Source organism: Culex pipiens, chromosome 1, assembly GCF_016801865.2.
Source record: "Culex pipiens pallens isolate TS chromosome 1, TS_CPP_V2, whole genome shotgun sequence".
Lineage (NCBI taxonomy): Eukaryota > Metazoa > Arthropoda > Insecta > Diptera > Culicidae > Culex > Culex pipiens.
The window spans coordinates 19140016-19155563 of record NC_068937.1 but is presented as its reverse complement, the minus strand read 5'-3'; the positions used below and the strand labels follow the sequence as shown (position 1 = coordinate 19155563).

General features: G+C 33.7%; 2 protein-coding genes and 1 non-coding gene across 3 annotated transcripts in view; all 3 read left to right on the top strand.

Moving 5' to 3' along the window:
* The window catches only part of LOC120415614 (uncharacterized), a 349245-nt gene that overhangs the window by 210118 nt on the left and 123579 nt on the right, over positions 1-15548 (top strand). The gene's annotated exons all lie outside the window — the stretch shown is intronic.
* Positions 1-15548, top strand: part of LOC120415618 (uncharacterized) — a 296505-nt gene that overhangs the window by 164158 nt on the left and 116799 nt on the right. The gene's annotated exons all lie outside the window — the stretch shown is intronic.
* Positions 1982-2064, top strand: Trnal-cag (transfer RNA leucine (anticodon CAG)). The gene has a single exon. It is a non-coding gene; the product is annotated as a tRNA-Leu (tRNA).

Genomic DNA, 15548 nt, shown 5'->3' with positions numbered 1-15548 from the left:
TAGGTATAAATTATACTTTTTAATGTAATATTACCTAAATTTAGATGTAAAAATAAAAAAAAATCCATAAAGTTGCAAAATAAAACATTTCTTGTGTAAAAAAACTTTTTTTCATCAAATTTAACGATAATTACATCGGTGAGGTGATTTTTGTCTTTTTAAATGTAATTTTATTGTAAATCATATTGATATTACATCTGGAATGTGGTCACATTTTGTGCCTAAAAAAATGTAATATTTAGAAAATTTAGATCATTTCGTATTGAAATGTGCTCTTTTCCACCTAAATTTAGTTAAAATAAAAATGACATCGAATAAAAGGTAATATTACATGATCTTCTTTTACATGGTTTTACATGATATTACATGGTTTTAAACACTCCAGCATCATTTTTTTTTACGCTTAGTTTTAGTTTTAGTCTCGTGAGTCGTGACTCTTGAGACAATTACAGTTGTTTTTTTGATGAATGGATTGTGAAAAAAACTTATTTTTCAAAAGATTGAGAACTTTTTCGGGGTCAACACAAAAATAAATGTCTGAGATTGATTCCATGAATGATGTGGAAGTACAATCCAGACTCGATTATCCAAAGGCCTCAGAAAAATTTCACTTTGGATAATCGAATTACGAAAAAAATATTAGAATTTTAAAATTCAAGATGGCGGCAAAAATGGCGGTTACGAAATACTGAAAAAATGCATTTGGTAATTTTTAAGGCAATAAATCATTAAAGTTTCATCAAAATGAGGTCGCAGAACTCGAATTTGATGTAAAAAGCAAGAAAATTAAAAAAATACGATAAATTTTTTTTGTTCGTGTTTCGATTATCCGAAGTCTCATACAAACTTTCGGATAATCGAACTTCGGATAATCGAAACTTCGGGTTATTGAGTCTGGACCGTAATAAAATATTGCGTAAATTTTTTTTTCGCTGATGAAAGTTTACTAGTTTTGACCCGATTTAACTATTTAAAAATTTGGAGAGACGAATTAAGTTGAATTATTTTTTTTATCAATTTCACCGTGATAAAATCAAATCCAATTCACAATTTATGATAAACAACTTTAGAATGTGTGTCAAATTTGCAATAAAATCACAATGTCCTAAGAATCGTATTAGAAAAGCAAAATCCCACCATTAAAGACCACAAACGCTAAAAGTCTAAAATTAAACATTCACGTCGTCTTCGGTCCATTGGCTCTCTCCCCTCTCAAGACGGTTTCGCCAAACCCTCAAAGATCAAACAAGATTCCCAGCAGATTTGCTAACTTTCCGACTGTTTTCCCCCCCTCCAGAGTCAGCAACGCCAATCAAAGCGCCAACTTCTTTCCCGGGTTGCATTCGATGCACCATCCTTATTTTTTTTTCTTATTGGAGAAAAGTCGCGCTTCACGTTGAGCAAACATGTCCAACTGGAAAAAAACAGAAAAACTAAAGCAATTCTGATTGAATTTCCATGCAGCGTCCGTCCTTTTGATGAAAACCTGTTGAAGCGCGCGAGCGCAAAAAAAAAGAAACTCAAGTTTTTCTCCTTATTATTGGAGGAAAAGTCCGGAAAAATCTCAAGCGTCGGGCAGGGGTCAGCCCGTCCGTTCAATTCTTAGAGTGGCAGCAGCAACGCGGGCGGAAAATTTGTTTGCATTGGAAAAGCGCGAAGAGAAAAAAAAGCTTGTTTTTCTCGCCGCCAAGGAAAACGGCAAAAACTTTTCCAATGAAAAACACGTTTCTGTTATTAGCTGGTGATTTATTCAATTTATTTTACCCCCTCTCCTCTCCTCTCTCCGTTTCATTTCAGGTAAGTTCGTCACGATAGCTGGAATCGATCATGTGCTCGGTGAACCCTGATGAAGGACGCGTCGAAACGTCAACAGAGGCGCGCGATAACGAGCCAAGTATAAAGGCGTTGATTGGTATGAATTAGCCGGGCTTGTTAGGGGGGAACAGACGCAGGCGAGAACTAGACCGCCTGGTTTGCAAGAGTCAGGATGGCCGAGCGGTCTAAGGCGCTACGTTCAGGTCGTAGTCTACTCTGTAGGCGTGGGTTCGAATCCCACTTCTGACAATTACTTTTTTTTGTAAACAGAAAACAATTGGTATTTGTTACTGTTGTTGTAGAGTTCTAGAGTTTTTTTTGATTCGACAGACAAATGTCAAAAAATGTTGTTATAATTGGGGTCGTTCAAAAATAACGTATTTTCTATGAAAAATCTGCAATATCTGAACCAAATTTAGTTCAACTCTCTGTCACGCGCATTAATCATCTAATAATTCCAACCTCAAAAATCAAAATAATGCGCACTAATTGCACAAATTTTATCGATATTGGCAGTTACAGATCGGAATCTGCTTTGCCGCAGGCACCCACACATCCTTGAAATTCTCGTGCGCCATGTAAATAGCCTCCGCCTGGCATGCTCGCCTGGTAGTTTTTGATGCAGCGCGGTCAAAAAATCGTAGGGCAACCGGGGCTGGGATCGAACCCAGGACTGCCAGTTTGAGCGTGAAACTTTTTATTTTGAGTTCTTTTTAGTTAAATTAACGAATAAAAGTGAGCACATGGTTTATGAATGTCCCCCTTTTATTTTTATTTAAAGATTTTGTGACACAATTAGGATTTTTTTATGCGGGTTAACCTCTTTTTTAAATTCAAATTTATTTAATAGTTAGATATAATATCTTAATACATAAAGCTTATCTTTCTATACTGTATTTTATTTTTTTTCGAAATTTCGCAGCCATCTTAAAAATGTTTCGAAAATCAGAGAGCAAAAAAATCTTGGACTAAAACTCTATTTTTGACTTTATTTTTTTTAATTCCTTTCGGTGAAATTTACGTATCCAGCCCACAGTTTTGAATAAAAAAAAGAAAATTCATATTTTCATTATTTCTTCAATTTATTGTGTAAATGTTATTTATTTCTTTGTGAAATTTTAGTATATTTTTTTAATATTCAAGATTATTATTTTTTGTTTGTTTGCAGCAATTCTCTACGAAATCGTTTTTTTTTATTTGTATTTTTTAATCCGGCTGAAACTTTTTTGGTGCCTTCGGTATGCCCAAAGGAGCCATTTTGCATCATTAGTATGTCCATATAATTTTCCATACAAATTTGGCAGCTGTCCATACAAAACTGATATATGAAGATTCAAAAATCTGTATCTTTTGACGGAATTTTTTGATAGATTTGGTATCTTCAGCAAAGTTGTAGGACTGGATAAGGACTACACTGGAAAAATATGATACAGGGTAAAATAAAAAAAATTTGATTTTTAATTTCACTTTTTGTCACTTAAACTTGATATGCAAAAAAACACTATTTTTTTTTAATTTTCTTATATGTTTTAGGGGACATCAATGGCAATTTTTCAGAAATTTCCCGAACAGGCATAAACATCTTGACTGAGTTATAAATTTTTGAATCAATACTGGTTTTAAAAAAATCGAAATATTGGTCGCAAAATTTTTTTAACTTTATTTTTCGATGTACAATCAAATTTGCTAGCAAAAAATTCTTCAGTGAAATTTTGATAAAGTGCAACGTTTTCAAGTTAATGCGAGTTTTAGGTAACTATTTTGAAAATAGACGCAGTTTTTCATTTTTTTAAATTAGTGCACATGTTTGCCCACCTTTGAAAAAAATATTTTTGAAAAGATGAGAAAATTCTTTATATATTGCCATGCAAAAGTTTAAAAACAGGAAAATTGATGTTATCTAAGTCTCAATCAAACAACCCACCATTTTCTAGTATCGATATCTCAGCAACGAATGGTCCGATTTTCAATGTTAAAATATGGAACATTCGTGAAATTTTCTGATCTTTTCAAAAACAATATTTTCATTTTCTTAAATCAAGACTAACATTTCAAAAGAACGTAATAATTAATATTTGGCCCTTTTGAAATGTTAGTCTTGATTTAAATAAAAATATGAAAATATTGTTTTCGAAAAGATCAGACAATTTCACGAATGTTTCATATTTTAACATTGGTTTGGTTTTATATTATGTTTGATATAATGCAATTGAAATATCTTTTCTTGTTATTTCAGTCAAAAACTTTTTTAAAATTTTCTTTTTCTCGACTGTTGCAAATATATTTCAAAGATTTTCTTCAAAATCGGCAAAATAAATATTTTTTCGGAAAAAAAAAATCAAATTTCATTGAAAATTCAAAAAAAAAATTTAGCTAGAAAAAATACTTATAGAACGGCAATTTCTTTATCGCTGCAAAAATATTTTTTGTCAGATCTTACTTAGAAATTCATTCTAAAACTCTTTTTTTCAATTTTCTGTAAAATATTTTACTATTTGCGTTTAAAATTTCACGTAGTTTATGAACGGCCCCTTTCGTTGGATAGTGAAAAAACGATTCAAATGTTTTTGGAAGTTTTTTTTTAAATATTCTCTTGACTAGAACTTGATTTTGTATTTTTTATTCATAAAAAAATGTTTATGAATGATTTATTTGAAATAGTCTAATTCATTATTAAATACATAATGTTTTTGTTTGGATTTAAGTTTATTAAAAAGCATATAATGATATGAAATTGCTAAATATTAAAATGGAATGAATTATTCAAATAATTTTTTTCTATATTATTTTCAAGCTAACAAAACGGGAAGTAAATTGAAAAAATAGAATTATAAAAAAAACGTTTTCTTTAACATACTTTATGACTTTAGTCATTGTTTAGTTCAATAAATACATTAAAATAATGGCGAAAGGTCACACATTTACCAAATATTTTTTATCACACTTTTAATAATCGTTTTTTTATACTTAAATAAAAAAAAGGTTTCCTTACGAATCTGAATGAAACTCAAAAAAAATCTTGTAAAATTATACCAATCACTGTTAGTGTAGTTTTCATGTGATTTTATTTAATTTGGTTGTGTTTTTATTTAGTTTTAAAACAACCTTCAGCATTCAAAAAACCTATCGCATTCTCAGTATTTTTTATGTTTTAAATTTTATTTCAATTAATAATTCCGAATAAATTTTTGTCTAAATTTAAATTAACCCTCTACCGCCCGAAATTTTTTTTTCGAATTTTTTTGATTTTCTCGTGTTAAGGGGTTACATACATGTAAATCGACAAAAATGTAAGAGGTTGGTTTGGACACACACGTGAACTTTTTCAAAATCTGTTTTAAGGGCATTAAAATATATATATTCAACTATTATCAAAATAAATTTGAAGACATTTGGTTATATCATTGCCAAGATATAGCCATTTTAAGTTAGCAGTTTCAAAAAACGGGTGCCACGATATCTCCACACTGCTTTGACCAAATCGGTTCAAAATTTTGGTGAAGCCTCGTTAAACAGGTCCTGTGTGCATGACGAAGTCCGATTTTCAAAAAGTTTGTTAAAAAAAAAGATAAAAATATTTTTATGTTTTTCATATAAAAAATCGCCAGTTTTTGATTTTTGGTATTTTTTTAAAAAGCAACATTTCAAAATCGAGCTTCGTCATGCACACGGGATATGTCTTGGGAATCTTCACCCCAAATTTCAGCCAATTTGGTCTATCCCATCTCGAGATATCGTGGCACCCGTAAATCAACTCGGTGTTCAGAGAAAAACGCTCACAAAGTTCGACAGTTCGCTTTGCGTATGGCAAATTTTTGAACTTAAATCGTCTCTTACTCAGTTTGATCATGAAATATCTTCATGAAACTTTCAGAAGTGATTGAAAATCATCTCTTAAGTGGATTTATTAAATTTTCTGAAATATGAAATTTTTGATTTTCTACATGTATGTAACCCCTAAGGAGGTCATTTTGAGCAACTTTTGTTTTACGAAAAACTTGACTTCTCTTGTTTCATGTTTTTCTTGTTTTATGTTTAGTATTTTAATTTGCTTTTATCTTGTTTAGTTAATCTTTGTTTTTGATAGTATTTAGCCTATTCTACCATCTCCTATCAGTACAATTTGCCTTTTTAATTTTTTCATGTTTTTACAGTCACTTTTTTCTTTTTTTTTTGCTTGTTTTCCACATTTTAAAATATAGGAAATGTTAGTAAAAAACACAGCCAAATTTGACCCCTACAATATGACATTTTTAAAAACATTGGCAAAGTCACATAAAACAAGTCAAATTTTTTTAAAAATTTAAGAATTCTTTTTTCCAATGCTTTTTAAAGATCAAAAATTGGTTGAAAACATTTTTTTGCGATTTCACCGGATCGCAGAGCCTTAAAGAGTGTTGAATTTGAAATTTCCACAAATTCTTTAAATCAGAGGAGCTATTATATCGTTTTGCTTCGTATTGGAACTCAGTTATGCTTTTTATTAAGAAGGTTTATGTTTAGTCTTATCTTTTTCTCAAATAGAACTCACGAATTAATTTGATTTTTAATTGTTGAAAGAAATTGCATTATTCCAGTTCATCCAACTTGTAATCTTCAAAGGTAATCCCACAGCCCTTCAGGCACAGTACAATCAAGCAACCGATTGGAACTTTCCCCTCAAACCATTGGAAAGAATTTCGCAAACTTTCCTCCCACCTGTGTGCACCATTCTCTCTTCCAGGTGCTTCCAGCAATTTAGAAGGGCCATTACCTGAGTAATCTATGCACCCCCCCGAAGTGTGTTCTCCAGAACGTCAAGCATCATCACAATGCTATGAATTGCATACTCGTCTCTATACATTTCACCTCGTGCTCGTCCAAACGGAACGAGGAATAATCTCTGTGTAAAATATTCCTCCGCTCTCATTGCCCCTAAATGTATGCATCCGAAGCTGCTCCTCTTTTGTCCGCCAGAGGGCGTTGTTTTTAACAGCTTTCAATCGAGATTTTCCCACTGCTGACTGCCCGGGAGGAGATGCTTCATCAGATCTGTGATATCATCTCTTGTGATCCGGACACGAGGATCTTTTGGGTGAGCGGCAGGCAGCAGGGTCATGTGGAAGAGGATGTTCTCATAACATCAGTCAGCCGCCAACCTCTCGGGAGGGCGCAAAAGTTCAACCTTTGAGTTGTTTCCATCACACAAAAGAAGACGGATATGCTCTCTAACCATCATCCTAGGGGGGTGGGGGCGAAAAACCTCGGAAAAACCACGCTTGAGGGGGGGTCAGTGAGGTAAAACGAACGGACGCGATGAAATGAAAACAACCGCACACACACACACACGCCAGCTGCACCAGTTTTGGCAACTAGTTTTGGCAGCCATCAGCCCCGTCGGTTTGAAGGAGGTTTGGACGGGAGAAAAAGGCGTTATGATGATGCTTATTGAAAGCAGGGGGATTTTTCCTGAAGGGGTAGGAGATGTAGGGTCAGGACCACGTTGACATGATGGTGGTCGGCTTGACCTCAGCCGAAGTGGTGAAGTGTATAGCAGATTCGGTTCTCCGACACCCAGCGCGGATGTGGTTGATGTGTGGTCTTGGACGGGATTTTGGGAACTGGGTTTGGAGAGATATTTGGGGATAGTGAGAGTTTTTAAAAGACATTTTATCTTCCTCGTATTCTTTTTATACAATCAGATCGAAATGTGAACCTAATCAAATTCATCGCCCTCTTTTTTGACGATTTTCTAAAAAAACTTTTTTTTCTTTTAATCATAACTTTGCAACTATTTGAACAAAAGACTTTCTACAGGTTGCATTTTATAGAAAATTGTCCAAGGAATTCGATTAAAATAAAATGTTAACCCTTAAATGCTCACTTATATTATGTTTTAACGTTTAATGTATTAAAATTAAGTTTTGACCAATTCCTTATATAATAATAATCAATGTAGACCTCAAACTAAAATGAAGTATTGGCGAGATACAGCGATTTTACTGAAAAAAGTTTGATTTTGCGCAGCACTCGGAAGTACATGGTGTAATTTTCAACAAAAAGGGACGAATTCCGCATAGTTCGGTTTTTGTATGTGAGAAATTTATTTCGGATTTGAATTCATAGGACAGAGTGCAGCACAAAATCAAACTTTTTTCAGTAAAATCGCTGTATCTCGCCAATAGTTCATTTTAGTTTGAGGTCTACATTGATTATTATGTAAAATTGTCCGGGGAACACGATGGTGATAAAATAAAACAAATAAAAATATAAGGAATTGGTCAAAACTGAACTTTAATACTTAAAACTTTAAAATATAATATAAGTGGGCATTTAAGGGTTGAAATTTTATTTTTATCGAATTCCTTGGGCAATTTTCTATAAAATGCAACCTGTAGAAAGTCTTTTGCTTAAGTATTTGCAAAGTTATGATTGAAGGAAAAAAAAGTTTTTTGAAAATAGTCAAAAAAGAGGACGGAGCTAAAAATAGAGGAAAGGTCCAATCAGCACCAAACTTGGGATTTCTGTTGACTATCGACAGATGAACGTTCCCTCCAAGTAGAGCGTCCAATTTCCCGTCCCGGGAAAAAAATTCCCGGGAATTCCCGGGATTTCCCGAAAAAAAATATTTCCCGTTTCCCGGGAAATTTGTAAATTTCCCGGGAATTCCCGAAATTTAAGCGGAAGTATACATTTTCTTAAATTTTTGGAACTATTATTTGAAAATGCTCTGAAAAAATAATAAATGAACAAAATCAATATGATTTTGTTCAATTAAATGTATTGTTTGGTTTATATATAATTGATTAGATTATCAAAATTATGATATATTATGATTATGGTTAACTAACTATTTAAACTTTCCAAAATTTAATAAAAAATTCTTCGTGAAGTACTTTTAACACTTCTCTACCAAGGTCAGAATGATTCCTTATAATTTCGAACGTATTTAATTTGTACTCTTCATTTTGCGGAAAAATCTCAAACTTATCAAAGGCTATCAAAGTCATTCCATTTTAACGGTATGGAAAACGCTCTACAACATTACTAGAAAACAATAGATTTGCTTGAAATTTAAATTTTGACTGTGGCTGTTAGAAAATAAAATCTATTAAAAAAATCATGTTTTAGAGAAAGTAAAAACAGGCTGAATAATAATTTGAAAAAAAAAATCATTAATTTTTTTTAAAAGATAGAAATAACTTACAAGTTTTTTTTTACAGAAACAAAATTTAAATTTTTTCTTATGGATCAATTTTGAGGAACTGGTCATGTTTGAATGGCTGGAAAAACTCACAAAAAGATTACTGAAACAAGAGAAACTCACAGAAATGATACAAAAAAATTATTTACTAAAAAAACCACAGAAATTTTAGACAAATAAGAACAAAAAATATAAAATTTACTGAATCTTGTTTGCATTTTGACTTTTTCGCATAAAACTTTTTAAGGAACTCCTCATATTATGAGAAAAGAAAAAAAATAACAAATTTCATAACAGTAAAAATCAGGGCTGTGGAGTCGGAGTCGGAGTCGGAGCCGGAGTCGGTGGAGTCGGGTCTTTTTGGGGACCTGGAGTCGGAGTCGGAGTCGGAGTCGTCAAAACTCGAGCAGCTGGAGTCGGAGTCGGAGCTGGAGTCGGCTAGATTTTAAGAGCTGGAGTCGGAGTCGGAGCCGAAGATTTCTGATAACCCGGAGTCGGAGTCGGAGTCGGAGTTATCTTAAATTCAACAAAAAATATGTTTTTTTTTATTGTTCAGTTATCCTATATAACAGCTTAATTTACAAAACATCTTATATTTTTAATTGATTAATCAGATGTCATTATGTTTCTGAAGCTTTTTATTGTGATTGGAAAGCTCTAATTGTGTTATTACACTATAATCACTAAATGATAACCTCTTACCCAAGTATGTAGTATCATAATTTAAAAAAATTATAACAAAATATTGGTTATGTAGTCAGACATATCGAATTGATTCTTGACTGCTTCCTTTTGCCTATATTTATGTGCCTTTTCAATTCAAATTTGACCAAATTTCATCCAGTTCTTTCTGAAAAAGTACACACACAGTCATCTTTTACCCCGATAGCGAATGTCTTGGAGTTTTTATCATTTTTCTGGAGTTAAATCAATTTTTAGGAAAAAAAAATTACGAGGTACATAAAAAGATTGAAAATAGTAATCACTGTTTTTGGAAATCGAAAAAGAGTCACTGACAGTTTAACTTTTGTTACAAATCATCAACGATAATAACAATCTCTTACTTGGAACTCATCATGCGCATTTTGTTTATAACTGAGTACAAGAAAATCAATGTTTTGCATTTAAAATAATTGAAACTAACAAAAATTATCAAAAGAAGTTGCAACTAATTTTGAACTAATCATTGATTGTTAATATTGATGTTGATTTTAGGTAAACTAAAATTACCGTTGAACAAATCTCAAGAATTCAGTACAAAAATGAACTAATAAAAAAATGTATAGAACAAAATATAGGATTTTAATTTATTTTTCAAATATTATAAAAAAAAAACAAAATCATCAAATTATCAACTGGTACGAATTTCCTCATACTGTATATCCCACGCCAATATAACGGAAGGTGATTAACATTGCAAATCAATGTACTTTAAAAAATGGAATACTTGAGACCTAGAAAATATTTTACTTGTGGATATTTGTTTTTTATAATATTTTAAGTTTTTTCATATATTTTGATGGAGGCGCAAGATCATTCATAAAGCTTCGTTTTAGGTGAAGATTCACGAAGTATCGTGCGCCTCCTTTTTAAAGTATATAAAATTTTTAAATTATAATAAATTAAAATATTTTTCATGTCACCGATATTTGTTTTTATACATTGATTTGCAATAATAATCTCCACCAGTCATGGTGTGATGTCCATGTACGTTTAAAAAAAAAAACAAAAAAAAATGTTTCGTTTGAAATTGTCATTTTAAAAACAAGGTGCCTGTCACTGTGCTTCTTATAAATGTCAGCCTGAAAGTGAGCAAATTGAATTGTAATGTCCAATAGATCCAATGAATCATTCAAAAATAACAATTTTAACAATTTTTTTTATTTAAATTTATTAGCTTTGAAAAAAATATTTTCAAATTTGAGGTTAAGCAAATAAATCCAAATTTATTTACAAAACTGTACCTATCAAAATGCCTCTAAAACTGAAGATATTTTTTGATGTCTGTTTCCATGACGTATAAAACATGTAACCTAGAAACTTTTTTCCGTTTATTTACTTTACTTTACTTTTTTTTTCTTGAGACAACATGACGCTTAGAGAATATTTAAATAATCCTATTTATCAATGTTTTAAAATAATTAACTAATAATAGTTAACTAACTTTTCAAACATTTAAAAATACGTGGAGTCGGAGTCGGAGTCGGAGCCAACCATTTGTTGAAAGCTGGAGTCGGAGTTGGAGTCGGAGTCGGCTAGAGTTGGTAGGCCGGAGTCGGAGTCGGAGTCGGAGCCAACCATTTGTTGAAAGCCGGAGCCGGAGTCGGAGTCGGAGTCGGCTAATCTGAGAAAGCCGGAGTCGGAGTCGGAGTCGTTTGAAATATGACCCGACTCCGCAGCCCTGGTAAAAATATTACATAATTAAAACATTTTCTTAATTTTAAGAAAAGCAAAAAATAAAGATTGCTACTCATGAGCCCTCTCAAAGCGTGGACTCCTGTTCCTGCTCAGTACAGGCTTGTATCTTGGTATACAGAATTGTTTGTTACTTTTTTATTATTGACCCTGAGTTAGGCCATGACTCTTTTTACTTGGAAGACGATATTCGAAGAGAAACGACAACTGGTAGTATCAAGTGGTTAAGAAGCGAAAAAAAATCACCAGATCACAGACGGGATTCGAACCCGTACCACCCACGTCTCTAGCGGGGTACTCTACCCTTAAGCCACCGTGATCCTTGGGATTCTAGTTGTCCCAAGACACCAAAGTAGTGTTCAGCTGTAGATTTGATCGCACAACCACGCCTCTAATCTAGTTCTTCTTTTCGCTCTCTTAACCTTCTTGCTACCGTCGTTATTGTCGCTCTCTTCTTGGTGAACATCGCTGAGCAGTGTTTGATAGGCCATTTGCTTTATCGAGGGTAGTTGGTAGTAAGGATACTACCAGTTGTCGTTTCTCTTCGAATATCGTCTTCCAAGTAAAAAGAGTCATGGCCTAACTCAGAGTCAATAATAAAAAAAGTAACAAACAATTCTGTATACCAAGATACAAGCCTGTACTGAGCATGAACAGGAGTCCACGCAAAAAATAAATTTCAAGAAATTTTGAGATAAAAAAGATTTTTCTTGCGGGAATCGAAAAGATTTTTTTAAAGCGCCATATTTGATTGAAAAAAAAACACATAAATAAACTTTTTCAAAATATTTTATGTTGTAAACTTTTTTCAATGAAATTATAAAATTTCAAAATAACTTTTTCTGGCCCCATAATTTTTTGAGGAAAATTAATCATACTTTTTAGAAATAATGGAAATACATTTAACATATTTTTTTATGTCAAAATCAAATTTGCAATTGAGATTCTTTTTAATTTTTTCAAAATTTACATGCAAGTAAAATCCATTTGAAGGGTTATTTTAGATTAAAAAAAGTAGGGTTTATTATGGACATTTCAAATATATTTTTTTAAGTTTTTGTCTTTTCGAAATTTGCACAGAAAATCAAAGGGGAAAACAAAAATTGTGACTAAAATTTTAATTAAAAAAAAAACTAATATTTCCTGATATTTTTAATCAAGGGTTTTGATTGCTCCAAAAAGACTAATTCACTCGCGATCACAAATCGAACGCGATTAAAAACTTCACACCAATCGCTTTTGAATACCCTCTCTCTCTCTTTGCTCTCGCTCTCACTCCAATCGGGTAGTCTAGCGAATGGCTCAGAGAGACCGATTGCACTATGTCGCTCAAAGCTGACTCGAAACAGTATGCGATCGGCTTTGTTTTGATAATTTATTATTCTGCTTCAAATCAATGTTATCAAACATGTTTTGCAATTTTGTTGATAACGAAACATCAAAGACACATTTGACAGCAATTTCCACCTTATCAAATACAAATTTACGGCAAACTGTGGAAGTGCCGGCCAAGTGAGCGCCGCGCTGGTATTTTGCTAGGTTCTTTCCTCTCTGAACATATTCGTTTGTGTGTCGGGTGGCGATGAGTGAGTGATTTCTGATCTTTGAGACGAAAATCAGGACCTTAGTCTTTAATGCAAAAAAAAAGTAGAATTTTCAAATCTTCATTTCTTCAAATCATTAAAATCTCAAATCTACAAATCATAACATTCTGTTAATTTTACAATCTTCAAATCCACAAATTTTCAAGCTCAGGAGTTTTTATTATTGTATTTAATTTTTATATAGAATAATTCACTGAGATTAATCCTTCTTCGTAATATGATTTATAAAAATAAGATTTGGAGATTAGAAAGGCCTTGGCAAAATTTCACTCCGGATTATCGAACAAAAAAAATTTTTTTTTTCGTTGTCTTATTGGTTTTTTGTTGTTGTCTTATTTGATTGAGCTTTAGTATGACTCTTAAACTACTCTAAAGTGATTTAGAATTTTGAAATCCCAGATAGCGACCAAAATGGCAATGATGAAATATTGAAAAAACTCGATTTCAATGCTAAAAAAATAAAGATTTGTGAAATTTTCAGATCTTGAGTTTTTTTAGATCATTTTTTTAAATTATTAAATTTGAAATTTCTTTTAAAAACTCATATTCATATATCAAAGAATAAATACTTCAACATTAAAAATACTCTAAAATGGATATTTCTATTTCAAAATTTCGTTGACTCCAACTGTGTTCCCCTCTCTCTCCCGTCCAAAAATCCTGTAAACTCACCCCCCCCCCTCCCCCCCCTCTCACAGTCCATCAATACCATCGAGCTTCCGTGGCAGCTGCTGCCACGTTCTAATCCTTTCTGTTCTAAATTTCAAACGGGGCAAAAGTGCACATACATCCCTAGAAATCCCCACAAACCGATCCGTCCAAAAAGAAAACAACGCACGTGAAAACAAAACGAGAAAAAAAACCGATCCTTTTCCCCAAAAATTTCCCGATATGGCAAGAGTGTGTCTGACCGTTGACTTGCCATCTCATCTGAACTGAGTCAGACCAGAGCATAGAGTTGGCATATTTGTGGCTTAGAAGTTGCTTCTCATACCATCTAGCGTTGAAAGTGCCAAAACTATTCACGAAACCACCCTAAAGGAGGAACTTGTAGGAAGGAAGGGAATCTTGCGAGTCGACAAGTCGCCAAGTCGAAGTTTGGACGCTTGCGCGAGTTATTGTCGCTGCGACGACGGAGTGCGTTATCGATGCATTGGTTTGAATTTAGTGAATCATAGATCTAGAATTAAGACGCTACACTCTTTTTTCAAGACTGATTATTTTTTTTTTTTTTTTGCAATTTTGTGTACCAGATTCCACCTTCTTCACCAAGGCTCCTCGAAACCCCCCAAAACTTGTTCCGGCAGGAGATCCGATCCTTTTCCATCGTCGTCCTTGGCTTCGGGGCTGCCGCTGTCAAAGTTCGCACAGTTTCCCCCCGACTGGTTGTGATTGTTTATGATGTGAATGTTTTCCGGGGAAGAAGGCGAGGCTAGCTGGGGTAAATTGGGTAGAGTATTGCGTTGGTTTCGGGGTGAAAGTTTAACGTTTTGGGTTTCCCCCTCTTTGTTGGGTTTGGCCACTCGGCTGTGATTCGAGGGGTTGCCCCTCTGGTGGAGGAAATTTTCGATTTCCAAAGGCCACAGGGGTTGGCCAAGGATACTGCTGCTGCAATCGCTGTCAGTGTTGTGATGATGGGAAGAAACCACTGCAGGCTGGTCGGTTTGGACTTTGATTTGTGCTTGGGATATTTGGAGGAATTGGGGTAAAATGGGATCGAAATTTTGAAATTTGAAGATTTCATTTTTTAACCTAGGTTAGGTTAGGTTAGAGTTAGGGTTAGGGTTAGGGTTAGGGTTAGGGTTAGGGTTAGGATTAGGGTTAGGGTTAGGGTTAGGGTTAGGGTTAGGGTTAGGGTTAGGGTTAGGGTTAGGGTTAGGGTTAGGGTTAGGGTTAGGGTTAGGGTTAGGGTTAGGGTTAGGGTTAGGGTTAGGGTTAGGGTTAGGGTTAGGGAGGGTTAGGGTTAGGGTTAGGGTTAGGGTTAGGGTTAGGGTTAGGGTTAGGGTTAGGGTTAGGGTTAGGGTTAGGGTTAGGGTTAGGGTTAAATGAGATTTTATTACATAATTTTAGAATTAAATTTGTCTGAGATTTACAATACATTTAATTAAACCCATTTCCCAACCAGTCTCAAACCCCAAAACCAAGAATACTCCAAAAACTCTTCCAAACCCCCCACCCCCCCTCAAAATCCTGCCAAAGTTGGTATTATTTTCAAATCATTGATTTCTAATTGGCGGTGGCACTTTGGCAGAGATCTTTCTCTCCCTTTGCAGACGCTGCTGGACTCCCCCCGAAAGACGAATGTTAGTTTTGAGGCTTGAGGCTTTCCCCAAACTCCAGAGTTGGAACTTTCCAAGCAAGTTTTTCCTTTTGTTTGGCCAGATTTGATTGAACTTTTGCCTGCGTGTGTTTCGTCGCAACAGCTCTCTGATTGGGATTGGTTTCTCTGTGCGGATTTTCCAAACAGTTTTCGAGCAAATTGATGGTTTCTTGATCCTTTTCACCTAAAATTGCAAATGCGACAAACGTCA